This window comes from Saccopteryx bilineata, chromosome 4, assembly GCF_036850765.1.
Source record: "Saccopteryx bilineata isolate mSacBil1 chromosome 4, mSacBil1_pri_phased_curated, whole genome shotgun sequence".
In the NCBI taxonomy this organism is placed as follows: domain Eukaryota; kingdom Metazoa; phylum Chordata; class Mammalia; order Chiroptera; family Emballonuridae; genus Saccopteryx; species Saccopteryx bilineata.
In genome coordinates this window covers 106,972,506-106,999,627 of record NC_089493.1, presented here as the reverse complement: position 1 = coordinate 106,999,627, position 27,122 = coordinate 106,972,506, and the positions used below count along the sequence as shown (strand labels likewise).

Genomic DNA, 27,122 nt, shown 5'->3' with positions numbered 1-27,122 from the left:
ACAATAGTTGGTTTAGTCTACAAGTTTAAGGCAAACATACTATATGCATTTGCTTTTCTTCAGAAATCATACTTAGAAAGATTACATAAAGTCTGTCCCAAAACTTCTAAGAAATAGTCATTAATTAAAAATCAGTCTGGCCTGACCTGTGGTGGCGCAGTGGGATAAAGCGTCTACCTGGAACACTGAGGTTGCCGGTTCGAAACCCTGGGCTTGCCTGGTCAAGGCACATATGGGAGTTGATGCTTCCTGCTCCTCCCCCTTCTCTCTCTCTCCCCTCTCTCTAAAAATCAATTAAAAAATCAATAAAAAAAAAAAAAAAAAAATCAGTCTGATTAAGATGTTTTACCAGGATACACAAATGAACTAAGGTGGTATACAATGTTTAAAAAAAAAATTAAAAAAAAAAAAGGTAATGGAAATCTTTATCTTGTTTGAAGAATATATTTTGAAAGGGTGAAAATTCAGAAACGACTTAAAGGTAAATAAGATTGGCAGCCATAAGGAATAGTATTCATAAAATAAACAGTTCTAGAGACTACTTAAAAAAGAGATTGGATTTTGGGTTTTGAAGAGGAGGAGCGACAGCCGCCCGGGGAGCAGCAGGTGCAGGAAGCGCGGCATGCCCCGCAGACTGGCAGCGCCTGTGGACGCACCGCCCCACTGTTTCTCAGGAAAAAGGAGAGTAGATGCACTTTGTCAGCTGTTTCTTTTGTTTCCAGTGAGCAGTAAATGCCGAACGTCATTAAGAAAACGAAAATACAATCTGAAGGAAGGCAGCCCTTTTTAACCCAAAGGTGGAGCGTGGCTTATGTGTCTCCATTTAACACTGCCAGGCAGTTCTGCAGCAACTGGAGAGTACCCTAAGAAGGAAGGAAAATATCAATAAATTATGAAGTTCAAACAGTGTGGCGGAAGTCTCATTGAAAACATAAAGTATTAGAAATCACATAAATCTAAATTTGTTAAGATACAAGAATTTTGGAACAGCTACTTATATACAAATAAAAATTTAAAGACATAAAATTATATAATTTAATGTACAATAATTTGCACATACTAGATTCTTCAGTAAATTTCCATCTAGACCAATATTAATGTTTTGATTTGGCATGTTCTAGTGAGGGGTAAAATATGCCCTTTGTATTCAAGTTAAACTAGTGAATATTTTTTTAGTATAATAGGTTCTCATCGCTTCACTTTAGCTATTAGCATATATGGTAGCAGAGTTACAGCAGTTTTTATAAAAATAGTAAGATTACAAACTAAAGTGTTCTATAAAATTCATACTTAAGGACCTATTTTTTAAAATTAAAAAAAAATTTTAAGGCTTTATTTATTTGAGCATCAACTCCCACATGTGCCTTGACTGGGCAAGACCAGGGGTCTGAACCGGCAGACCTCAGCGTTCCAGGTCGATGCTTTATCCAGTGTGCCACCACAGGCCAGGCCTTAAGCACCCATTCATAAAAGATGTAAACTGGCACCCAAAATAAGAGATGTGTAAAGATAAATTTAAGTACAAGGTGGGGCAAACACGAAACAGAGTTTATTCTTGTATTTATATTAAGTTTATTGATTCTAGGTGAGGGGAGAGAGGGAGAGAGAACGGTAGAGAAACACAGATTCACTGGTTGATTTCTGCATGTATCCAGACTAAGGATCAAATCCTCAGCCCTTGCTCAGTGGGACAACACTCAAACAACTGGACTACCAGGCCAGGGCTATTGTATTATTCTAACTACAGATGAACAACTATAAAACCTACTTTTGTCCCATCCTGTATATTTAGCTTACATAATATATAAATAGGGATGAAGGAAAACCTCTTTCATTGAGTAGAAAGTCAACCAAAATGTATACAGCATGATGGAATTAGAGAATGACCATTTGGCAACCACCATAACTCTATTTGACTCAGCAAAAAATCATGAATAGATGATAAAAATAGTATACTACTACAGTGCTACTACTGTAGCCATTAGCTACATGCAGCTAAATCAATATTAAATTTCCATTAATTAAAAGTAAATAAGCCTGACCAGGCAGTGGCACAGTGGATAGAGCGTAGGACTGGGATGCCGAAGACCCAGATTCGAGACCCCGAAATCGCCAGCTTGAGCGCGGGCTCATCTGGTTTGAGCAAAAGCTCACCAGCTTGGACCCAAGGTTGCTGGCTTGAGCAAGGGGTTATTTGGTCTGCTGAAGGCCCGCAGTCAAGGCACATATTAGAAAGCAATCAGTGAGCAACTAATGTGTCTCAATGCGCAACAAAAAACTAATGATTGATGCTTTTCATCTCTCCATTCCTGTCTGTCTGTCCCTGTCTATCCCTCTCTCTGACTCTCTCTCTGTCTCAAAAAAAAAAAAAAAAAAAAAGTAAATAAAAACTCAGATATGTCCTGGTCGGATAGCTCAGATGGTTATACCAACACCCTAAAATGCAGAGATTGCCAGTTCGATCTCAGGTCAGGGTACATACTAGAGCAGATCAATTTTCCTGTCTCTCCCTCTCTCTAAAATCAATAGAATCAACATTCAACAACAACAGCTCAGCTCCTCAGTTGCACCACCCACATTTGAAGTGTTTGACAGCGACATGAGGCTACTGGCTGCCACACTCGACATTGGTAACTGAGTGATGAGATATTTTTACACAATCCCCCGCAGAATACTTAAAAAAATTTTTTTCCTACTGATCTTAGCGAGAGAGGAAAGAAGGGGTGAGGAGGGGGAAGGAGGGAGGGAGGGAGAGAGAGAGAGAGAGAGAGAGAGAGAGATTATTCCACTTATCATGTATTCACTGGTTGATTCTTGTATGTGCCCTGACCTGGGATTGAACCCGCAAGCTTGGTGTATCAGGACGATGCTCCAACCGAGCTACCCAGGCAGGGCCCTGCAGAAGACTTAATTCCAAAGTGTGAAATTGTAGCTTTGCCATGATGTAGTGAGAAGACATAAGCATCACACTTCTTTGGAATTTCTGCTAAAAGTATATAACCTAAACCCAATACTTAAGCCCAAATTAAAGGGTATTCTGTAGGCCAGTGCTTTTAATAGTGTCCAATGTTACATAATAACACAAAGATTCAGGAACTTTTCCAGATTAAAAAGTGTAAAAAGACATGATCTGAATGCAACACACTATTTTGAATCTCCTTCTGCTGTTAAGGACATTATTGAAACTGGTGAAAAGTGAGTTAAGTGCTTGTGGATTGGATAAGCATTATACCAATATTAAGTTTCTGATCTTTATTATGGTAATGAAAACTTAAGAGAATTATTTGGTTTTAGAAAATTCACACTGAAGTGTTTGAGAGTGAAGAGGCATCATATCCACAATTTACTCAAATGGTTTAAGACAAAGTGAGGTGTTTTTACAGTGTGTGTGTGTGTAAAGAGGAAGGACAAAACAAATGGGATCATCTGAACGTTTGAGGAATCTGGGTAAAAAGTATCAAGAAATTCTTGTACTTTCCTTACAACTATCTGAAAGTCTGAAATAACATAAATATTTAACAGTTTTAGGTTATTTAGGTTACTGTCAATTTGTTGGCAATATATCGACAGTGATAAATGACTTTGGGCCTATGGTTTTCTTTTTGTTTTGTTTTTTACAGAGACAGAGAGAGAGAGTCAGAGAGAGGGATAGACAGATAGGAACGGAGAGATGAGAAGCATCAATCATTAGTTTTTCGTTGCGCATTGCGACACCTTAGTTGTTCATTGATTGCTTTCTCATACGTGCCTTGACCGCGTACCTTCAGCAGACCGAGTAACCCCTTGCTCGGGCCAGCGACCTTGGGTCCAAGCTGGTGAACTTTTTTTAATTTTATTTTTTTATTTTTTATTTATTTATTCATTTTAGAGAGGAGAGAGAGAGAGACAGAGAGAGACAGAGAGGAGAGAGAGATAGGGGGGAGGAGCTGGAAGCATCAACTCCCATATGTGCCTTGACCAGGCAAGCCCAGAGTTTCGAACCGGCGACCTCAGCATTTCCAGGTCGACGCTTTATCCACTGCGCCACCACAGGTCAGGCAAGCTGGTGAACTTTTGCTCAAACCAGATGAGCCCACGCTCAAGCTGGCGACCTTGGGGTCTCGCACCTGGGTGCTCGGCATCCCAGTCCGACACTCTATCCACTGCGCCACCGCCTGGTCAGGCAAGCCTATGTTTTTAGAATTATCCTGCATGCACCCCAACCGGGATCCACCAGGCAACCCTGTCTGGGGTGATGCTCCAATCAACCGAGCTATCCCTCAGTGGTGCTCACACCAACTGAGACACTGGCTGAGAGAGGGGAAGAGGGAGAGAGGGGATAGAGGGAGGGGAAGAGAAGCAGATGGTCGCTACTCATGTGTGCCCTGACCAGGAATGGAACTTGGGACGTCTGCATGCAAGGCCGACAGTCTATCCACTGAGCAAACCAGCCAGGGCCTGAAATTATCTTCTTAAAGTTATATTCCTCAAGTTGACTGCTGAGTCAAAAGATGCATACCCTGCACTTTGACACACTCCAAAAGGGTGTGCACCAACCCACAAGTCACCAGCATGGCATACGAGGACTCGCTTCACACCCTTAGTTGGTGTGATCACTTTTTTTTACTACCCTTATACATTTGAGACTATTTTCAAGGACACAAATGTAACCTATCTAGTTTTCTGTTACAAGATTTCAATTATGTGATGGCACATATCCCAGTTATAATAAATGAAATTCAAAGGTAGTTTCAAACCATGTTGCTTGTGAATTTAACTATCTAGTCTTTCTGGAATAACTTAGGTGGATTCTGAGACCAAAATGAGATTCTGTTCAGATTTACAAAATCATAAAGACATCTTAAACAGAGTAGAGTTTCTCAACCTCGGCAACCTTGATCTTTTGGACTGTACAATCCTTCCTGTGTAGACTGCCCTGTGCATTGTGGGTGCTCAGCAGAATCCCTGGCCTCTGCCAGTAGCAATCTACCCATCTCAGTTGTGACATCCACAAATGTCTCCAGAAATGGCTAAATATCTCCCGGGAGGAAAAACCACCTCCACTTAAAAGCCACCGGGCTGGAAGAGCTATCAGAAAACTGAACACAGCATACTTCGGAAAGAATTTGAAGAAGTACAAAATCTGGAAGTCAGAGGCTGACATCAACCTTTACAAGGAGTCAGCAAGGTTTTCCTATCAAGGGCTAAACAGTGAATATTTTAGACTTTTTAAAAAATATTTTATTTATTCATTATAGGGGGGGGGAGAGAGAGAGAGAGGGTGGAGGAGAAGAAAGCATCAACCCCCATATGTGCCTTGACCAGGCAAGCCCAGGGTTTTGAACCGGCAACCTCAGTGTTTCCAGGTTGACACTTTATCCACTGTGCCACCACACGTCAGGCGAATATTTTAGACTTTAAGAGACATCTGGTCTCTTTCAGTTACTCACTTTTTTGCTTTAACATAATTTTTTTAAAAGACAGAGAGAGAAAGAGAGAAGGGGGGAGGAACAGAGAGCATCAACTCCCATATGTGCCTTGACCAGGCAAACCCAGTGTTTCGAACTGGCGACCTCAGCGTTCCAGGTCGACATCCTTATCCACTGCGCCACCACAGGTCAGGCTCCCTTTTTCTAAAGTACTGTGAAAGCAATCATAGACAAAGCTTAATGAATGAGCTGACTATATTCAAATAACATTTTATTTATAGATTAAATTCAAATTTTATATAATTATCACATCATGAAATATTTTTAACTTTTTTTGTGTGTGTGTGATACAGAGAAAGAGACAGAGCGAGGGACAGACCGGAAGGGAGAGAGATGAGATGCATCAATTCTTCGTTGTGGCACCTTACTTGTTCACTGATTTTTTTCTCATATGTGCCTTGACCCAGGGGGCTAGAGCAAAGTGAGTGACCCCTTGCTAAGGCCAGCGACCATGGGGTCACACCTATGATCCCATGCTCAAGCCAGCAAACCCATGCCCAAGCTGGATAGCATGCACTCAAGCCGGATGAGCCCACGCTCAAGCTGGCAACCTCAAAGTTTCGAACCTGGGTCCTCTATATCCCAGTCTGATGCCCTATGTGTGGCGCCACCACCTGGTGAGGCTATGTTTTATTTTTTAAAATGTTTATTTTATTGATTTAAGGGAGGGAGGGAGAGACAGAAACATCGATCTGTTTCTGTATGTACCCTACTGGGGTAGAGGGAGGATTGAACTAGCAACCTTCGTGCTGTGGAGTGATGCTCTAACCAACAGAGCTAGCTAGCCAGGGCAGGGACGTGTTTTTAAAATAATCATTTAAAAACAGAAATGTGCTTGACCAGGCGGTGGCGCAGTGGATAGAGCGTCGGACTGGGATGCGGAGGTCCCAGGTTCGAGACCCCAAGGTCGCCAGCTTGAGCACAGGCTCATCTGGTTTGAGCAAAGCTTGGACCAAGGTCACTGGGTGAGCGAGGGGTTACTTGGTCTGCTGTAGCCCCATGGTCAAGGCACATATGAGAAAGAAATCAATAAGCAACTAAGGTGTCGCAACAAAAAACTGATGATTGATGCTTCTCATCCCTCTCCGTTCCTGTCTGTCTGTCCCTATCTATCCCTCTCTCTCTGTCTCTGTAAAAAAATAAAATAATAATAATAAAAAAATAAAATAAAATAAAAACAGAAATGTCACTCCTGGTTCATAGGCTATATTGCCAACCCTTTCTTTTTTATTTCATTTTTAAAATTTTTAATTCATTGTGGAGTAGAGAGACAGAGAGAGAGAGAGAAAGAGAAAGAGGGGGGAGGAGCAGGAAGCATCAACTCCCATATGTGCCTTGACTCGGTAAGCCTAGGGTTTTGAACTGGCGACCTCAGCGTTCCAGGTCGACGCTTTATCCACTGTGCTACCACAGGTCAGGCCGCCAACCCTTTGTTGCTTTAGAACAGAACCTTTGATAGTTTATAGCCTCTTTATTTTTTATTTTAGTTTTTAAAAATTATTATTTTAGTATATTTTATTTTATATTTTTGTGACAGAGACAGAGAGACAGAGAGGGACAGACAGACAGGAAGGGAGAAAGATGAGAAGCATCAATTCTTTGTTGCAGCACCTTAGTTATTCATTGATTGCTTTCTCATATGTGCCTTGATCGGGGGGCTACAGCAGACCAACTAACTGACCCCTTGTTCAAGCCAGCGACCTTGGGCTCAAGCTGGTGGCCTTGCTCAAACCAGATGAGCCCGTGCTTAATCTGGCGACCTCGGGGTGTTGAACCTGGGTCCTCCACATCCCAGTCTGATGCTCTATTCACTGCGTCACTGCCTGGTCAGGCTATAACTTCTTTAAAAAGAACAAAAACAGACCCTGGCTGGTTGGCTCAGTGGTTGAGTGTTGGCCTGGATGTCCCCGGTTTAATTCCTGGTCAGAGTACACAGGAGAAATGCCCATCTGCGTCTCCATCTTTCCCTTTCTCCGTTCTATCTCTTCCCCTCCTGCAGCCAAAGTTCCACTGGGGCAAGCTGGCCCCGGGTGTTGAGGATGGCACCATGGTTTCGCCTAAGGCACTAAAATGGCTCCAGTTGCAACGAAGCAACGGCCCCAGATAGGCAGAGCATTGACCCCTAGTGGGCTTTCCATGTTGATCCCAGTTGGGCACATGTGGGAGTCTCTCTCTCTGTCTCCCTGCTTGTCACTTAAGAAAAACACACACACACACACACAAAAATAAATAAATAAAAATAACAAAAACATCATGTCCAGTGGTGATACAGTGAATAGAACGTGGACCTGGAACACTGAGGTCTCCAGTTCAAAACCCTGAGGTTGCTGGCCCTGAGTGCAGAGTCGCTGGCTTGAGCAAGGGGAACACTGACATGGCCCTGGTACGAGAAGCTCAATGTACAACTAAAGTGAAAGCAACTACCAGGTGATGCTTCTCCCCCTCTCTCCTTTCCTGTCCTTTCTGTTCTCTCTCAAAAAATAACAAATAAATAACCAAACAAAGAAAATAACAAAAACAGTGAACATTAGAAACCAACCCAGGGTTCAGTAAATATATATATCATGCCAAACTTATCAAAACTTTTTCTTGATTTTAATGAGGAATTTGATAATTCTTATACTCTTCATAGATAAAATGGAGACATAATGGTTGATGATAATATAGAGGTAAATTCATAACTACCTAAATAATTATAATTACAGAATATTAATTAATACCAATTAGTACAGAGAGAATAAAAACTAAAAAATTTAGCCTTTTTTGGTGCCACATACTATTGTGTGTGTGTGTGTGTGTGTGTGAGAGAGAGAGAAAGAGACAGAGAGAGAGACAGACAGGGACAGACAGACAGGAATGGAGAGAGATGAGAAGCATCAATTCTTTGCTACGCTCAAGCTGGCGACCTCAGAGTTTCAAACCTGGGTCCTCTGTGTCCCAGTCTGTCGCTCTATCCACTGCGCCACCACTTGGTCATGCTAGATCAATCTTTTAAATTAAAATTTAGATTAAAAAATATATAAAAAAGGCCCTGGTTGGTTGGCTGAGTGTCGGGAGCCGATCAACAACTGCTGGCTGACAAGGTCACAGCAGGAGAAGACCCACAACTGCTGGCTGACAAGGTCACAGCAGAAGAAGATCAAAAACTGCTGATTGACAAAGTCACAGCAGAGAAGACCAACGGCTGCTGGTTGACAGAGTCACCGCAGTGAAGACCAATGGCTGCGGGTTGACAAAGTTACCGCAAAGGAAAGGCACAACGATACTTCCCCCTTTGACTTTTTGAATTAATCTGACCTTATATCCTCCCTTTTCTGGGTGTGTGCTATTATTTATGGCACAGGGATAATAGTACTGTGCTTTCCCTGTAGATTCGTAGTGATTTCTTTGGAAATGAGACAGAGGGTGTGAGTTCCACAGAAAAGCCTGTAAGCCCTTTGAACTGGGCTCGTAAACATAAGAGGCTGGCTATGATATCCCTCGTAAAGGGTTAAGTTTGTAGGAGAATTTCTTCTTAATCATGTTAGAAAGGATAGATTGTGACTTGTGAATGGGTAGGAGGCAGTGGCTGTGCACAGAGCACCTTTCGGCCTTCACTTAATTCATCATTTTTCCTCCCTAGCCTTTTCATGTGTTAGAGTAGAGAAACTTTCCTTTCTTCTTGCTTACCTGACCTGCAGATAGTGGTACACTCTGAGAAGAATATAGTTGGAACTTAACTAGTGTGTGAATATAGTAAATAAATAAAATTTGACTAGACAATAGAATCTTAGGAAAGGAGTAATGGAATGGCCCGTTGCATGGCCTGGGATGGAATGCAGTCAGCAAGAAAAGAATGTTTTGCTAAGAGACTTGTTTTATGACTGAAGGCAGTTAGTTGCTGGGCTTTCTCAGTGAGACACTCTCATGAGATTTATATACTTTCCAAGATTCTTTGATAATGAGAGGAATGGGGGGGCATCCATAGAAGCAATAGCAATTAATGTCTTCTGAAATTATGTTGCTACTAAGCTATCTTGCCAGTGCACTCTATATATCTTTAAGTAAAAGTTACTCTTAATGTTATGTCAATTTCTTAATGGGCAAGCCTTTTGTTATCTTGTGAGAAAAGTTAGGACACTGAATAAACTCAAGGCCATTTGCCTGAGCAAGCGGTGGTCCTTTGCTAATCCTTAATGATTTCGTCTGTTAATCTCTCTCTGCCCCTTGACTCACAACAACAGTCAAGTTGAGTTATTAGTTAGTACTAATCCTTTTTTTTTTAAATTTTTATTTATTTATTTACTCTTTTAGATTTCATTTATTCATTTTTTATTAGAGAGAGAGGGGAGAGAGAGAGAGGGAGAGATAGAGAGAGAACAGGGGGAGGAGCAGGAAGCATCAACTCCCATATGTGCTTTGACCAGGCAAGCCCAGGGTTTTGAACCGGCGACCTCAGCATTCCAGGTCGATGCTTTATCCACTGGGCCACCACAGGTCAGGCAGTACTAATCCTTTAAAAGCTTTTTACCAATGTTGTTATCGCTATTCAAATTATTTTGTAGTTGTACTTTGAATGATTTGCCACCTGATTTGTAGTTTATAGATATAAATTAACTGTTATCTGGAAACATGTAAACATAGTGAAACAGAAGCAATGACTAATACCATGTAATTGTAACTTGGTGTAAGTGTATAAAAAAGGAGCTGTACTAGCATTTGGCAGAGATGCCTGGCAGTAAATGCTAACTAGAGAATAAAGAGAAAGAAAAGAATTCGGCTCTCTCACTCGATTTCGCCGACGCTGTCTCCTCCTGTGGGACCCCTGGACCCCCCCCGGGGCTGGACCCCGGCAGCTGAGCAGTAGAGCGTCGCCCTGGCGTGCAGGAGTCCCAGGTTCAATTCCAGGCCAGGGCACACAGGAGAGGCGCCCATTTGATTCTCCACCCCTCCTCCCTCCTTCCTCTCTGTCTCTCTCTTCCCCTCCTGCAGCCAAGGCTCCATTGGAGCAAAGTTGTCCCGGGCACTGAGGATGGCTCTGTGGCCTCTGCCTCAGGCGCTAGAATGGCTCTGGATGCAACAGAGTGACGCCCCAGAGGGGCAGAGCATCACCCCCTGGTGGGCATGCCGGGTGGATCCCGGTCGGGCACATGCGGGAGTCTGTCTAACTGCCTCCCTGTTTCAGCTTTGGAAAAATGAAAACAAAACAAAACAACAACAACAACAAAATATATATATATAAAAATTGGATGAAGACATTAAAAGTTCATACAAGGCCCTGGCCGTTTGGCTCAGCGGTAGAGCGTCGGCCTAGTGTGCGGAGGACCCGGGTTCGATTCCCGGCCAGGGCACACAGGAGAAGCGCCCATTTGCTTCTCCACCCCTCCGCCGTGCCTTCCTCTCTGTCTCTCTCTTCCCCTCCCGCAGCCAAGGCTCCATTGGAGCAAAGATGGCCCAGGCGCTGGGGATAACTCCTTGGCCTCTGCCCCAGGCGCTAGACTGGCTCTGGTCGCAACATGGCGACGCCCAGGATGGGCAGAGCATCGCCCCCTGGTAGGCAGAGCATCGCCCCTGGTGGGCGTGCCGGGTGGATCCCGGTCGGGCACATGCGGGAGTCTGTCTGACTGTCTCTCCCTGTTTCCAGCTTCAGAAAAATGCAAAAAGAAAAAAAAAAAAGTTCATACAAATTAAAAATGACCACCATATTGTAGGATTAACAAATATAGCAGTAAATTCTGTATAATAAAATTAATACACACACACACACACATATATATTTTGTGACAGAGACAGAGAGAGACAGAGAAAGGGACAGATACGGACAGACAGGAAGGGAGAGAGATGAGAAGCATCAATTCTTTGTTGTGGCTCCTTAGTTGTTCATTGATTGTTTTCTCATATGTGCCTTGACCGGGGGGAGGGGGGCTAAGCAGACCGAGTGACCGGTTGCTCAAGCCAGCGACCTTGGGCTCAAGCTGGTGAGCTTTGCTCAAAACAGATGAGCCGGCGCTCAAGCCGGCAACCTTGGGGTTTCAAACTTGGATCCTCTGTGTCCCAATCCTATGCTCTGTCCACTGCGCCACCGCCTGGTCTGTCTAAAACCAAATATTTTTAGAAAGTGAAATAAACTTGTAAAAAGTAATTTCAATTCAGGAATAGTTCTTACAGTAACCCCGGAATCAATTTCATAACTGATTCATTTCTAAGTTGTAAATTCCTTAAATGAACAAACCTTTAATATGACCTTACCTTTGCATGCTTCAGTTCCAACTCTGCCAGTTCCACTAAATTTTTTCTGAATGCTGCAACTCTTCTTGTCTTAAAATCTATGAGTTCTGCCTGACCTGTGGTGGCACAGTGGATAAAGCGTCCACTTGGAAATGCTGAGGTTGCCGGTTCGAAACCCTGGGCTTGCCTAGTCAAGGCACATATGGGAGTTGATGCTTCCAGCTCCTCCCCTTATCTCTCTCTGTCTCTCCTCTCTCTGTCTCTCCCTCTCCTCTCTAAAATGAATAAAAAAAAAAAAAAAAATTAAAAAAATTTAAAATCTATGAGTTCTGTGAACAAAAGACATTAGGATTAATTATTTAATTTACATACTAGTGTAAAGCATACCTTATCAAAGGTTAATATAACAGTACCTTGTTTTGCAGATGCTGATATTTTTTCAAATTTCTGACAACATAATTGTTGAGACGCTTCAGCCTGTAGAACATCTTTATTTTTTGCTCTTGCTTTATCCAGTGCTTTATTAGCATTTTCATAATCCACTAGCGACCTAGATCTTCGATAGAGAAGATCCTATAAAACAGAATATTTCACAATAATATAGGCTGCACATTGCACCGCCAGCACCGCCTAATTATCCTCCCAGCTAAACTGTAACACTCATACCACATGCTAGTTACTCTTTTGTTTTTTGTTTTCTAAAGATGTTTTATTTATTGACTCTACAGAGAGAGGAGAGAGAGAAAAGTGAGGGAGTGAGAAGTATCAACTCATAGCTGCTTCACTTTAGATTTTCAATGATTGCTTGTTGTATGTGCCTTGACCGGGCAAGCCCAGGGCTTTGAACCAGCGACCTCAGCATTCCAGGTCGATGCGTTACCCACTTCACCATCACAGAGTAAACATTTCTGTACTTTGTTTCTTAATTTTATTGATTTTCTTCAGAGAGAGGAAGGGAGAGAGAGAGAGAGACAGAAACATTGCTCTGTTTCTGAATGTGCCTTCACTAGGGACTGAGCCAGCAACCTCTGTGTATTGGGACATTCTGGACAGGGTGACGCTTCTGTCATTTTAATAACAGCTTTATTGGGATATAATGCACAGACCATGTAGCTCACTCACTCGAAGTGCACAATTCAGTGGTTTTTAGGTGCTTGCAGAGTTGTTTAACCATCGCTACAACCAATTCTGAAACACTTTTGTCACCCAAAAAGAAACCCTATATCCATTAATAGTTACTCTCCATCCTCACCTCCCACCCTCAATCATTAATGCTTTCTGTCTGTATGGATTTGCTTATGCTGGCCATTTCATTAAAAAATGAAATCAGCCTGACCAGGTGGTGGCGCAGTGGATACAGCTTCGAACTGGGATGCGGAGGACCCAGGTTCGAAACCCTGAGGTTGCAGCTTAAGCGTGGGTTCACCAGCTTGAGCGCGGGGTTGCTAGCTTGAGCCCAAAGGTCGCTGGCCGGCAGCCCAAGGTCACTGGCTTGAGCAAGGGGTCACTCGCTCTGCTGTGGTCAAGGCACATGTGAGAAAGCAATCAATGAACAACTACGGTGCCCCAATGAAGAATTGATGCTTCTCATCTCTCTCCCTTCCTGTCTGTCTGTCCCTATCTGTCCCTCTCTCAGTCTCTGTCAAAAACAAAACAAAACAAAACAAAAAGGACACACAACAAAAAACATATGGCCCTGGCCAGTGGCACAGTGGATAGGTCAGCCTGGAGCGCCGAGGTCACTGGTTCCATCCCAGCAATGCCAGCCTGATTCCAAAGGTACCAGCTCAAGCCACAGGGCATGTATGAGAAGCAATCAATGAGTGCACAACTAAGTGGAACAAGTTGATGCTTCTCTCTCTCTCCTCCTTCCCTCTTCTCTCTCTTAAAAAATATATCATACAGCCTGACCTGTGGTGGCGCAGTGGATAAAGCATCAACCCGGAACACTGAGGTTGCTGCTTCAAGACCCTGGGCTTGCCTGGTCAAGGCACATACGGGAGTTGGTGCTTCTTGCTCCAACCCCCTTCTCTCCCCTCTCCAAAATGAATCAATAAAAATAATACAAAAAATAAATCATACAATATGAATGGCTTTTGTAACTTAGTCTAATGTTTAGAATTCAGCCACATTACAGCATGAATCAGTACCTTCCTTCCTTTTTATTGCTAAATATTATTTCGTTGTATGAATCTACCGCATTGACTTATCCATCCATCATTTAGGTTTGATTCCATTTTTTTTTTTGCCTAATACAAGTAATGCTTGTGTGTGTGCATGTGTTTTTGTGAGGACATGTTTTCATTTATTTACTTATTTAACTTTTTCATTTCTCTCATATCTCATTACTTAGGGGGCTGTATTACTGGCTCATTTGGTAACTTGACATTAAATATAAATATATTGAGAAACTACCAGACTGTTTTCCAAAGTGGCTGCCACTGTGTGAATGTTACAATTACTCCACATCTTGTCTACACTTGTCTTTTTGATTAAAGCTACCTAGAGGGTATGAAGTGATACCTCAGTGTGGATTTGATTTGCATTTCTCTGACAGCTAATTATGTTGAGCATCTTTTTATGTATTCATTAACCATTTGTATATCTTCTTTGGAGAAATGCTTGTTCAAGTCCTTTGCCTCCCATCTCCCATTTTTTAAGAGGGCGGGGGAAAGAGAGAGAGAGGAAGGGAGAGAGATTTGAGAAACATCAACTTGTAATTATGGCACTTTAGCTGTTCATTGATTGCTTCTCATATAAGCCTTGATGGTGGGAGGGGCTCCAGCTGAGCCATTGACCCTTTGCTCAAGCCAGCAACCTTTGGGCTCAAGCCAGCCACCTTGGGCTTCAAGCCAGTGATCCTGAGCTCAAACCGGATGTTCCCATACTTAAGCTGGCAATGTTGGGGTTTTGAATCTGGGTCCTTAGTGTCCCCGGTTGATGCTCTATCCACTGCACCATGACTGGTCAGGCCTTTGCTCATTTTTTAATTGAGTTATTTGTATTTTCATTCAATTATAAGAGTTCTTTATATTATATATTCTGGATGCCAGTCATTTATAGGGACTCACATAACTTACAAGTATTTTCTTCTAATCTGTGGGTTGTCTTTTCATTTTTCTTTTTTTTTTAAAAAAGATTTTATTTATTCAGTTGGGGGGGAGAGAAAGAGAGAGAAGGAGGGAGGAGCAGGAAGCATCAACTTCCATATGTGCCTTGACCAGGCAAGCTTGAGGTTTTGAATCAGTGACCTCAGCATTCCAGGTCGAGGCTTTATCCACTGCGCCACCGCAGGTCAAGCCGTCTTTTCACATATCTTTTTTTTTTTTTTGGTATGTTTTTCTGAAGTGAGAATTGGGGAGGCAAAGAGACAGAATCCTGCATGTGCCCGTCTGTGATCCACTGGGCAAGTCCACTAGGGGGCAATGCTTTGCCCATCTGGGGCCATTGCTCCAATACAACCAGAGCCATTTTAGCACCTGAGGAGAGGCCATGGTGCCATCCTCAGCACTTGGGTCAACTTGCTCCAGCGGAGCCTTGGCTGTGGGAGGGGAAAAGATAGAGAGAGGGGAGAGGGGGAAGAGGAAGGGTGGAGAAGCAGATGGTCACATCTGTGTGTTCTGACCGGGATTTGAGCCTGGGACCTCCACACACCAGGCTGATGCTCTACCACTGAGCCAAACAGCCAGGACCATCAAGTATTTTCTTATATACCAGCAATGAACAAGTGAAATTGGAAATTAAAAACACAATACTACTTGACCAAGTGGTGGCACAGTAGATAGAGCGTTGGCCTGGGATGCTGAGGACCTCGTTATGAAACCCCAAGGTTGCTGGCTTGAGTGTGGGATCACAGACATGACCCCATGGTTGCTGGCTTGAGCAAGGGGTCACTGCCTCCCCCAAGGTAAGGCACATATGAGAAGCAATCAATGAACAATTCATGTGCTACAACTACGAGTCAATGCTTCTCATCTCTTTCCTTTCCTATCTATGTCTCTCTTTTTCACACACACAAAAAAATACTGCTATCTAAAATACACAAAGAGCCTGACCAGGCGGTGGCGCAGTGGATAGAGCATCGGACTGGGATGCAGAGGACCCAGGTTCAAGACTCCAAGGTCGCCAGCTTGAGCGTGGGCTCATCTGGTTTGAGCAAAAGCTCACCAGCTTGGACCCAAGGTAGCTGGCTCAAGCAAGGGGTTACTCGGTCTGCTGAAGGCCCACAGTCAAGGCACATATGAGAAAGCAATCAATGAACAATTAAGGTGCCGCATCAAAAAACTGATGATTGATGCTTCTCATCTCTCTCCGTTCCTGTCTGTCTGTCCCTATCTATTCCTCTCTCTGACTCTCTCTCTCTGTCTCTATAAGAAAAAATAAAATAGGCCCTGGCTGGTTGGCTCAGCGGTAGAGCGTTGGCCTGGCGTGCGGGGGACCCAGGTTCGATTCCCGGCCAAGGCACATAGGAGAGGCGCCCATTTGCTTCTCCACCCCTACCCCCTCCTTCCTCTCTGTCTCTCTCTTCCCCTCCCGCAGCCGAGGCTCCATTGGAGCAGAGATGGCCTGGGCGCTGGGGATGGCTCCTTGGCCTCTGCCCCAGGCGCTAGAGTGGCTCTGGTTGCGGCAGAGCGATGCCCCGGAGGGGCAGAGCATCACCCCCTGGTGGGCAGAGCGTCGCCCCCTGGTGGGCGTGCCGGGTGGATCCCGGTCGGGTGCATGCGGGAGTCTGTCTGACTGTCTCTCCCCGTTTCCAGCTTCGGAAAAATACAAAAAAAAAGAAAAAAAAAAAAAAAAGAAAAAATAAAATAAAATACACAAAGAATTCTAATGACTCAACAATAGAAAATGAACAACTCAAAAACGGGTTAAACATTGATACGTAAAGACACATGCAGCCCCATGTTTATTGCAGCATTGTTCACAGTGGCCAGGACATGGAAACAACCAAAAAGCCCATCAATAGATGACTGGATAAAGAAGATGTGGCACATATACACTATGGAATACTACTCAGCCATAAGAAATGATGACATCGGAACATTTACAGCAAAATGGTGGGATCTTGATAACATGATACGAAGCGAAATAAGTAAATCAGAAAAAAACAGGAACTGTATTATTCCATACGTAGGTGGGACATAATAGTGAAACTAAGAGACATTGATAAGAGTGTGGTGGTTATGGGGGGGGAGGGGGAAATGGGAGAGGGATAGGGGGTGGGGAGGGGCACAGAGAAAACAAGATAGAAGGTGACAGAGGACAATCTGACTTTGGGTGGTGGGTATGCAACATAATTGAACGACAAGATAACCTGGACTTGTTATCTTTGAATATATGTATCCTGATTTATTGATGTCACCCCATTAAAAAAATAAAATTATAAAAAAAAACAACAACGGGTTAAAGACCAATTTTAAAAGAATTTATTTATTTTCTTCTTATTGATTGATTGAGTGATTGATTTTTTAAGTGAGAGGAGGGGAGATAGTGAGACAGACTCCCCCATGCACCCTGACTGGGATCCACCTGGCAACCCCTCTCTGGGGCCAATGCTTGAATCAACTGAGCCATTTTTAGCACCTGAGGCTGATGTGCTTGGACCAGCTGAGCTCTCCTCAGTGCCTGGTGTCCACGCCTGAACCAATCAAGTCACTGGCTGCAGGAGGGGAAGAGAAACAGATAATCACTTCTCTTGTGTGTCCTGACCAGGAGTCGAACCTGGGATGTCCACATGCCAGGCTGACACTCTAGCCACTGGCTAGGTCCTTTATTGACTTCAGAGAGAGGAAGGGAAAGAGAGGGAGAAACATAAATCTATTCCTGTATGTACCCTGACTGAGGATCAAACCTGCAACCTTTATGTACTAGGACAATGCTCTAACCAACTGAGCTATCTGGGCAGGGCCAGGCCAATTTTTTAAACTCACACTTCACCAAAGAAGATACATAGATGGCAAATAAATATGTTAAAAGATGCTTCACATCACATGTCATCAAGGAAATGCAAATTAAAACAGTGATATACCATCATACACCTGTTAGAATGGCCAAAATCCACAACACTGACAATACCAAATGCCGGTAAGGATATGAAGGAACAGCAACTCTCATTCAGTGAGGGTGGAAATGCAAAATGGTGTAGAACTAAACGCACTCTTTACACATCATCTTGCAATTGTGCTCCTTGGTGTTTATTTAAGAGCTGAAAACCCATGTCCATCCAAACACCTGCACATGATTTTTTTTTCTTTTTCTGAAGTTGGAAACAGGGAGGCAGTCAGACAGACTCCCGCATGCGCCCGACTGGGATCCACCCGGCATGCCCACCAGGGGGTGATGCTCTGCCCATCCGGGGCGTTGCTCTGCTGCAACCAGAGCCATTCTAGTGCCTGAGGCAGAGGCCATAGAGCCATCCCCAGCGCCTGGGCCAACTTTGCTCCAATGGAGCCTTGGCTGAGGGAGGGGAAGAGAGAGACAGAGAGGAAGGAGAGGGGGAGGGGTGGAGAATCAGATGGGCGCTTCTCCTGTGTGCCCTGGCCGGGAGTCGAACCTGGGACTCCTGCACGCCAGGCCAATGCTTTATCACTGAGCCAACCGGCCAGGGCCTGCACATGAATTTTATAGCAGCTTCATTCATAACTACCAAAACCTGGAAGCAACTAAAAGGTACTTCAGGAGGTCAACTTGGTATATCCGTACAACCGAATATTATTCAGTGCTAAAAAGAAATGAGTTATCAAGTCAGGAAAAGACATAGAGGAAAGTTACAAGCATATTACTAACTGAAAAGAGTCAATCTGAAAAGGCCCAACTATATGACATTCTGGAAAAGGTAAAACTATGGAGACAATAAAAAAAGACCAACAGGGGTTGGGGTAAGGAGGATGAATAGATGGAACACAAAAGATTTTTAGGGCAGTGAAACTATTCTGCACGATACTTATAAAGGTTGATAACATCATCACACATTTGTTAAAATCCACAGAATGTATAACACATCCATTTATTAAAATCCACAGAATGTAAAGGACTAAGAGTGAACTCTAGTGTAAACTATGTCCTTTATTGTTTGACTTCTTTCACAATCTTTTGAGATTCATCCATGTTGTTGCTTGTATGAGTAGTTCATTCCTTTATATTGCTGAGTAACATTCCATTGCATGGTGATACCGCAATTTGTTATTCCACTCACCTGCTGGTGGACATTTGGGTTGTTGTTGCCCATTTTCAGCTATTACAAATAAAGCTGATGTGAATATCTGTGGGCACATATGTTTTCAAATATTAAACTGGAATGACTGGATCATAGGGTAGCCCATGTTTAATTAAAAAAACACTGTGATACTTTTCCTAAGTGTTGTATCACATTTCCACCAACTGTATGAGAGAGTTCCAGTTGCTATAATTTTTGTCATAACTTTTTCACTTAGCCACTCTAATTAAGGTATGTAGTGATACTCTGGTGAAGTTTCTTTGTTTTAATTTCTAAAATTTTTATTTACTGATATTATAGTGAGAAAGGGAGAGAGCAGGAGAGAGGCGAGATCATCTGTTCCTTTATATGCCCTGACCGGGGATTGAACTGGCAACCTCTGTGCTTAGGAACGATGCTCTAACCTACCAAGATATCTAGCCAAGGCTATGCTGGTGTAGTTTTAATTCTTACAATTAAGTTTGAATTTACTTTTTTTTTTTTGTGACAGAGACAGAGTCAGAGAGAGGAACAGACAGGGACAGACAGACAGACAGACAGGAAGGGAGAGAGATGAGAAGCATCAATTCTTCGCTGCAGCACCTTAGTTGATCATTGATTGCTTCCTCATATGTGCCTTGACCGGGGACTACAACAGAGCGAGTGACCCCTAGCTCAAGCCAGCGACCTTAGGCTTCAAGCCAGTGACCTTTGGGCTCAAGCTGGTGAGCCTGCACTCAAGCTGGTGACCTCAGGGTTTTGAACCTGGGTCCTCTGCATCGCAGTCTGATGCTCTATCCATTGTGCCACCACCTGGTCAGGCTGAATTTACTTTTAAAGCCATGTTCTGTTCTAAAAGGTACTTATTAACAAGTACATACTATATACAACTTAAGTGGAAAATGAGCTCATGCTTCTCTCTTTCTACCTTGCATTCCCCTACTCTCCCTCCCCTCCTTTCTCTCAAACAAACAAACAAACAAACAAACAAAAACCACACACCCCAACTACACATAATAAAATAACAAATATAAAGTCCTCAAGCCTGACCAGGCGGTGGCACAGTGGATAGAGCATCAGACTGGGATGCAGAGGACCCAGGTTCGAGACCCCGAGGTCGTCAGCTTGTGCGCGGGCTCATCTGGCTTGAGCAAAAACAGCTCACCAGCTTGGACCCAAGGTCGCTGGCTTGACCAAGGGGTTACTCGGTCTGCTGAAGGCCCGTGGTCAAGGCACATAATGAGAAAGAAATCAATGAACAACTAAGTTGTCAAAAACGAAAAAAAAAAAAAGCAAATGATTCATTTAATTGTGGTTGCTCCATCATAAACCGTTTAAGACACAATTTGATTTTAAAAATTTGATATAGATTGTGTATTTGCAAGTAAAGTCCTCAAAGGGATTATTTGATTAAAGTCCCTAAAAGAGTTATTTCTAATTTGATGAGAAATGAAAAAAATGCTGTTCAAAGCACTGGTGAAGAAATGGGAGTTTTCTGTGCAAAATCTCAATTCATAAATTAACACTGATTTTGGAGTATCTGAGTCAATGTTTTCCATGCTTTTTAAGATGTTTCTGTTAGCTTGACCAGGTGGTGGCGCAGTGACCAGAGGGTCGACCTGGGATATTGACGGCCCAAGTTTGAAATCTCGAGGTCGCCAGCTAGAGCCCAAAGGTGGTTGGCTTGAGCCCAAGGTCGCTGCTTTGAGCAAGGTGTCACTGGCTCGGCTGGAGCCCTCGGGTCAAGCGAAATATGAGAAACAATCAATGACTAACTAAGGTGCCGCAACTACAAGTTGGTGCTCCTCATCTCTCTCCCTTCCTGTCTCTCTCACACACACAAAAGGAAAAAAAATGTTTTGGTTAAACATTTTTCAGATTTGCAAGAGTTTTAGTTTTGCAACTTAGATTTCCAAAAGGAAATCTGAGTTGCCTTAAAATAAAACATACCGGCCCTGGCCGGTTGGCTCAGTGGTAGAGCGTCGGCCTGGCATGCAGAAGTCCCGGGTTCGATTCTGGCCAGGGCACACAGGAGAAGCACCCATCTGCTTCTCCACCCCTCCCCCTCTCCTTCCTCTCTGTCTCTCTCTTCCCCTCCCGCAAACGAGGCTCCATTGGAGGAAACATGGCCCGGGCGCTGGGGATGGCTCCTTGGCCTCTGCCCCAGGCGCTGGAGTGACTTTGGTTGCAACAGAGTGACGCCCCGGAGAGGCAGAGCATCGCCCCCTGGTGGGCAGAGCATTGCCCCTGGTGGGCGTGCCGGGTGGATCCCGGTCGGGCGCATGCGGGAGTCTGTCTGACTGTCTCTCCCCGTTTCCAGCTTCAGAAAAATACAAAAAAAATAAAAATAAATAAATAAAAATAAAATATACCCTTGTTTTATGGAGCTCTCACCTTCAATAGAGGACTTACACAGACCAAATTAGGAACTTTGCTATACAATTATTATTTGGGGGTTTTACTTTTGTTTTTGCAGGCATTTTACCTGCATAAATATATCAAATTCATTAAAAAAAGTTTTGGTTTTTTTTTTTTTTTTTTTTTTTTTTTACAGGGACAGAGAGAGTCAGGGAGAGGGATAGATAGGTACAGACAGACAGGAACACAGAGAGATGAGAAGCATCAATCATCAGTTTTTCGTTGTGGCACTTTAGTTGTTCATTGATTGCTTTCTCATATGTGCCTTGACCGCGGGCCGTCAGCAGACCGAGTAACCCCTTGCTCGAGCCAGCGACCTTGGGTCCAAGCTGGTGAGCTTTTTGATCAAACCAGATGAGCCTGCGCTCAAGCTGGTGAACTCGGGGTCTCGAACCTGGGTCCTCCCGCATCCCAGTCCGACGCTGTATCCACTGCGCCACCGCCTGGTCAGGCAAAAAAAAGTTTTAGACTATTTTGTATCAGAAGTTTACAGAGTAAACTTTTTTTTTTCTTGAGAGAGACAGGGACAGAGATGAGAAGCACCAACTCGTAGTTGTGTCCCTTTAGTTGCTCACAGACTGCTATGCATGTGTGCCCTGACCAGGGTGCTCCAGCCAAACCAGTGACCCCTTGCTCAAGGCCAGCGACCCTGCGCTTAGGCCGGATGAGCCTGTGCTCAAGCCAGTGACCTCGATGTTTCAAACCTGGGTCCTCTGCGTCCCAGGTCTATGCTCTATCCACTGTACCACAGCCTGGTCAGGCAACAGAGCAAACTTTTTTGTGGGATTCCCTGATCTACAATTTCTCGAAGGAGAAACAAATTCACAGTTGAAAATATAATTTAAAATCAAGAGATAAGCCTGACCAGGCAGTGGCGCAGTGGATGGAGTGTTGGACTGGAGTGCGGAGGACCCAGGTTTGAGACCCCGAGGTCACCGACTTGAGCCTGGGCTCATCTGATGTGAGCAAAAGGCTCACCAGCTTGGACCCAGGGTCGCTGACTTGAGCAAGGTGTTGCTCGGTCTGCTGAGGGCCCACGGTCGGGGCACATATGGGAGGGCAGTCAATAAAATCAAGAGATAAATTATCTTGCCTTGGCTAGATAGTCCAGATGGTTAGAGCATCATTCCAAAGTACAGAGGTTGCCTGTTCAATCCCAGGTCAGAGCACATGCAGGAACAGCTTGTGTTCCTGTCCCTGTCTCTCTCTCTCTCTCCTCCCCCTTCCGCTCCCTCTAAAATCAATCTATATTTAAGAAAAGATAAATTATCTTTAACAGCCTTGAGTCTAAAAACATTTAAAGACATGATTTTTGTTAAATAATTCATTAAAGAATGTAAAGCAGCCTGACCTGTTGTGGCACAGTGGATACACATCGACTCGGGACGCTGAAGGTCATCGGTTCAAACCCCTGGGTCTGCCCAGTCAAGGCACATATGATGAACAACTAAAGTGAAGCAACTATTGAATTGATATTTCTCAGTCCCCTACCCCCTTTCTCTGTAAAAGCAATAAATAAAAAAATATTTTTTTTAAATTTTTTTTTTTCTTTTTTTTGTATTTTTCTGAAGCTGGAAATGGGGAGAGACAGTCAGACAGACTCCCGCATGCGCCCGACTGGGATCCACCCGGCACGCCCACCAGGGGCGATGCTCTGCCCACCAGGGGGTGATGCTTTGCCCCTCCGGGGCGTCGCTCTGCCGCGACCAGAGCCACTCCAGCGCCTGGGGCAGAGGCCAAGGAGCCATCCCCAGCGCCCGGGCCATCTTTGCTCCAATGGAGCCTTGGCTGCGGGAGGGGAAGAGAGAGAGAGGAAGGAGGGGGTGGGGGTGGAGAAGCAAATGGGCGCTTCTCCTATGTGCCCTGGCTGGGAATCAAACCCGGGTTCCCCGCACGCCAGGCCGACGCTCTACCGCTGAGCCAACCGGCCAGGGCCAATAAAAAATATTTTTAAAAAATAAAATTACCTTAGCAGCTTGAGATTCTCTTAGGTAATATTTTATTTTATTATTATTATTTTTTAATATTTCTTTTCTTTTTTTAATTTTTTTTATTATTATTCATTTTTAGAGAGGAGAGGGAGAGACAGAGAGGAGAGACAGAGAGAGAGAAAGGGGGAGGAGCTGGAAGCATCAACTCCCATATGTGCCTTGACCAGGCAAGCCCAGGGTTTCGAACCGGCGACCTCAGCATTTCCAGGTCGACGCTTTATCCACTGTGCCACCACAGGTCAGGCATTAGGTAATATTTTAAAAGGTCAGAAAGCTTGAGATCCTCATCAGCAGACACCCGTGCTTCTATTTTCTGAAAAAGGAAAAAAAAACTGGACATTTAATCATCACATTCTACATTCAGTGTTTTCTGTCTTAATTACTGTAAAAAATTAGTTATAGCCTGACCAAGTGGTGGCGCAGCGGATGGAGCGTCGGACTGGGATGCGGAGGACCCAGGTTCGAGACCCCAAGGTCACCAGCTTGAACATGGGCTCATCTGGTTTGAGCAAAGCTCACCAGCTTGGACCCAAGGTTGCTGGCTTGAGCAAGGGGTTACTCAGTATGCTGTAGCCCCACGGTCAAGGCACATATGAGAAAGCAATCAATGAACAACTAAAGTGGCACAACGAAAAACTGATGATTGATGTTTCTCATCTCTCTGTGTTCCTGTCTGTCTGTCCCTATCTATCCCTCTCTCTGACTCAGTAAAAAAAAAAAAAAAAAAAAAAAAAAATAAATAAATAAAATTAGTCATAAATAACTTCAGTCAGTCCTTATTTAATCTAGGTTTCCTTCTCTTTTCTACTAGCCTGTTACTTTTCTTTGTAACTCTGACAAAAAAAAAATGAACAGAAAAATGATGAAATCAGTGAATTTATGGAAGAACTTTATGGAAGAAGTCTTTCTGAAGACAACCAGAAAACAGTCAAAATATTAACAAAATGTGCCTGAAAACACCACAGAGCAATAAAAAGATGTGGTTAGTTTAAGCTGGGATCAAATGGGAAGTAGCCACGTCAGACTAAAAAGATGAGAACTCTTCATTCAGTCTGAAGAGACAGTTTACTAAAGAAAGATGTACTACGTCAACCAAATACAACATGGGGACCTTGTTTGGATCCTGACTCAAACAAATTCCACTGTAAAAAGCCATATATGAGACAACTGGAAACATCCATATTGTGGATATTTGAAGAAATAAAGGGGAATCACTGATAATCATATTGGCTGTATATTAAAATTATCTCTTTTTTTTTTATATATAGCAGCGAGAGAGGGTCAGACAGACAGGAAGGGAGAGAGATGAAAAGCATCAGCTCATACTTGTGATACCTAGTTGTTCATTGATTGCTTTCTCATAAGTGCCTTGACTGGGAGGCTCTAGCTGAGCCAATGACCCCTAGCTCAAGCCAGCAAACCTTGGGCTCAAACCAGAGACCAAGGGGTCATGTCTATGATCCCATGCTCAAGCCGGTGACCCAGCCCTCAAGCTGGTGACCATAGGGTTTTAAACCTGGGTCCTCAGCATCCCGGGTTGACGTTCTATCCACTGTGCAACCACCTGGTCTGGATAATAAAATTGTCTTTAAAAAGAGATGTGCACTCAGGAGAACACCCCTTCATTCCCATCTGCTTGGAATGTTCTCTGATCTTCGTGCTGTCACCACAGTCCATTGGGTCCCCCCCTTTCCTTACCCCTTCAGTCTAGCTGGAGTGCAGAGTTAAGTTTATGATAATAAAATAAAAACTAAACAAACAAACAAAAAAGAGATGTGCACTGCCTAACCAGTGGTGCAGTGGAGAGAGCATCAGACTGGGACCTGGAGGATCCAGGTTCAAAGCCCCGAGGTCGCCGGGTTGAGCGCAGGCTCAGCAGCTTGAGCGTGGGATCATAGACATGACCCCATGGTCGCTGGCTTGTGCAACGGGTCACTCGCTCTGCTGTAGCCCCCTGTCAAAGGTCCTGCAACGGAGAATTGATGCTTCTCATCTCTCTCCCTTCCTGTCTGTCTGTCCCTACATGTCCTTCTCTCTGTCTCTGTCTTTGTCTCTTTCTCTCTCTCTCTCTCTCTCTCTCTCACACACACACACACACACACAAAGAAAAAGTAAAAAGAGATGTGCACAAAGGGCAGAAAATACGGTGAATATGGACTTTTGGAATAAAAGAACTTTAAATAGTGTAGAAAATGTTAACATTCAGGAAATCTCGGTGATGTGTGTACATGAATTCTCTGTCCTATTCTTACAACTTTTCTCTAAAAATGAAATTACTGTCAGCCCTGGCCAGGTACTCAATTGGCGAGAGCATCATCCTCATATGCCTAGGTTGCAGATTTAATCCCTGATCAGGGCATATACAAGAATCAACAAATGAATGCATAAATAAAACAACAAATCAATGTTTCTCTCTCCCTCCCTTTCTATAATCAATAAATAAAATTATTTAAAAAGTTAAAAAAAACCCTACACAACTACCAGAATAGCTAAAATGTAAAAGATACTAAGTATTACAAGCTTGGACAGCAGCAACCCAGTGCCCACATTCTTTCTGGTGGGAATGTAGATTGGTACAATCACTTAGGGAAGTGGTTCTCAAAATGGTGTGCCCTAGAAGATTTCCAGGTGCGCCCTATGGTATTCCAGAGAAATATGTACCTGTGGGGACCAAAAAACCAACAGGGTTTATGGAATTTAGATTTTTTGGGGACACAGGTGTGGGGAATTGGCTGCAAGCTGACAGTCTGCCCAACCTCCCAGCTCACTTGCCTGATTAGGTTGCAAAAGGCTGTTATGCTGTGGTGCTGGAGTGTTTACACTACCCCCATGTTCCCTGGAAAGACTAGAGGCAAGTTTCTTCTATCCTTTGTTTGGTGTAAAGTTAAGATGATAGGTATGGTGGGGGTTTTCTGCACTCAACACAATTAAGAGTAAAAAGAGGAATTCTTCAATGTGTTGACGAGGAAATGAGAGTTTGCCTCTCAAATATATGTGCAAATATTGAAGAAATCACTAGCACACATCAGGTCATGTTTCTCATAAACACAAGAATGAAAAAACTTAACACATTCGCTCCGGGACCTTCTGAATTTACTAAATCTTACTAAGAATGTATTTATATATAGAGAGATAACTTTTATCTTGTTTTTAAAATTTTTTATACATAAATTTTTATTAATTTTAATGGGGTGACATCAATAAATCAGGATACATATATTCAAAGAAAACATGTCCAGGTTATCTTGTCATTCAATTATATTGCATACCCATCACCCAAAGTCAGGTTGTCCTCCATCACCTTCTTGTTTTTTAATTTTTTAACCTTTTTTTTTTTTTTTTCCTTTTCTGAAGTTAGAAACAGGGAGGCAGTCAGACAGACTCCCACATGCGCCCGACCAGGATCCACCCGCCATGCCCACCAGGGGGCGATGCTCTGCCCATCTTGGGGCATTGCTCTGCCGCAATCAGAGCCATTCTAGCGCCTGAGGTAGAGGCCACAGAGCCTTCCTCAGCGCCCGGGCAAACTGCTCCAATGGAGCCTTGGCTGTGGGAGGGGAAAAGAGAGACAGAGAGGAAGGAGAGGGGGAGGGGTGGAGAAGCAGATGGGCGCTTCTCCTGTGTGCCCTGGCCGGGAATCGAACCTGGGACTCCCGCACTCCAGGCTGACACTCTACCACTGAGCCAACCGGCCAGGGCCTTAACCTTTCTTTCTTATGAATTCTAAAAAGCGTAACTCAAAAAAATGTAACATAAAAATGTTTTTTAATGTCAATAAATTTAATTTTGTCATATTTATTTTGTTTAATTACCATAAAAGCACGCTTGGACTTTATATATTTT

General features: G+C 43.6%; 1 long non-coding RNA gene across 1 annotated transcript; it reads right to left on the bottom strand.

The window, feature by feature from the left end:
• Window positions 1-327: 327 nt before the first annotated feature.
• LOC136335027 (uncharacterized) lies at window positions 328-23,290 on the bottom strand. The gene is made up of 4 exons (XR_010731251.1): window positions 23,256-23,290; window positions 12,089-12,248; window positions 11,697-11,782; window positions 328-863 (listed from the first exon to the last, which is right to left on the bottom strand). It is a non-coding gene; the product is annotated as an uncharacterized lncRNA (long non-coding RNA).
• Between the last annotated feature and the right edge of the window lie 3,832 nt (window positions 23,291-27,122).